Consider the following 1727-nt stretch of genomic DNA (forward strand, 5'->3'; position numbering starts at 1 on the left):
AAAAACAGTAATAATGTAAACGTTAATATTTTCGTTAAATAAATTCGAATAATTTAGCAACACAATCTTTTAAATTAGTATATACTTCATTCTATTTCTGAAACATGTTGGCAAATGAACACGACTTCGAATTGTCAGGTGTAAATAATTAATGGAATAGAAGGTTATAATCTATATAAACTTAGAAAAACTCTTGTGCAATTAATATATTTTCAATGAAATTTAAGTTATTTTCTTTTAGATCGACAATTTCATGAAGAGATTTGGAAAGAATCCCATTGGAATATCCGTTGGAGGATTCTTTTATATTAAGAGAAATTTCGTCATAAGAGTAAGTATTTAGAATCACTGGTAAAGGTAGTTGCAGAGCGTTACAAAAACTAATATTTTGTAGAAAATTGTAAGAATTCAATTGTGTTTAATTATAATTTCAGGTAATTAGCGGCTTATACTCCACATTATCTTCGTTTATTCAAATTAGTGGTGTATTGGAACGTGAAAACAAATGTATTGTTACGCACAGAAACCACACAAGAGCTGTACATAATTCGAGTATTATATTCTAACTAAGAAAATTTTAAAACTATTTGCCAATTCTTTTGTAATTATTGAATATATGAAAAATCTGATTTGTATATGAAACGTTGCATTGAATTATTACTTTCGAAGTTAGTTAAAGTGAAGCTCCCTGTCATGCTTTTTTTTGTGATTTTTTACAAAATACATTATACCATTATATTTACATTGGTTGTCAATAGAAAAATTAAGCTGTAGAACACATTGTTTGTTCGATGATTTTCAAGTTCTGTTAAAATTCCAATGTTTAATGAAAACTGAAGTAAAACGACGCTCAACACTTGAAAATTTTTCGAAAAGTTTAATTTATTTTATATTTTCCAGTAGAAATTGATTTTTTGACATTAGAAATGTCTCAATTCGAGATGTCTAGAATGATAGATTACAATTTGTTGAATAAACTCTGGTGGATATACAAACAGAATATCAACATTCATACAGAAAAATAATTTCATTTGAAATAGAAAACGTTTACTCAGACAGGCGGTTAATAAAATTACAGAAATTTAGTCTTCTAGGTTGACCATAAGACATGATATGACCAGCAATTATTCAATGTGATGTTGTGACAATGTTCGTCTGCAATTTGTAATCATACTTTTAATTTATTTTATTTAAAATACAAGCTTTCTATTACAAATTAGTGGTGTTATGCTCCTGTAAATTATAGTTTAATTAACAGTAGAGTCGCGCCAGTCATCTCCTTTCAGGGAAAACTTTTTATTTGAAATAATGTGATTTTCGGTTTTCATCGGAAGTTCTAATATAATTAATTTGACTTCTTGCCCCTAAACTTTTTATAACTGTTTAATTTTATTAATTTAACAATGTTTTCGAGAATTAGGAAGGTTTGAATATGTCCGTTAATAAAAAATCAATTGAAAGTATCTGTTAATAATTTCTTTGTTTTGTATGCGGACAAACAAACTCTATAACACTTACTACAATATTTTAAACATGATTTAAGTTTTATTTGTAATAATTAACTTTTTAGTTTCGTTTGGCTCATCCTCCAAATCCTTCGCATCTTCTACAATGATATTTACTCATTGTTATTACAATGTTTAAAAAATACAGTTAAACCTCCCAAGAATGTCCACGGAAGATATGCCCGTTGTTAAATGGTTATTTGGTAGGCGTTTCAAACAAAT

The 1727-nt window shown here is 27.4% G+C and overlaps 1 long non-coding RNA gene across 1 annotated transcript; it reads left to right on the top strand.

Annotated features, from left to right (window-relative positions):
- Nucleotides 1-52: 52 nt before the first annotated feature.
- LOC111615336 lies at nt 53-531 on the top strand. Its single transcript, XR_002755059.1, has 3 exons — nt 53-163; nt 242-331; nt 435-531. It is a non-coding gene; the product is annotated as an uncharacterized LOC111615336 (long non-coding RNA).
- Nucleotides 532-1727: the final 1196 nt, after the last annotated feature.

Source organism: Centruroides sculpturatus, unplaced genomic scaffold, assembly GCF_000671375.1.
Source record: "Centruroides sculpturatus isolate CEXI.00-Female unplaced genomic scaffold, Cexi_2.0 scaffold2352, whole genome shotgun sequence".
NCBI classification, from domain to species: Eukaryota; Metazoa; Arthropoda; class Arachnida; order Scorpiones; family Buthidae; genus Centruroides; species Centruroides sculpturatus.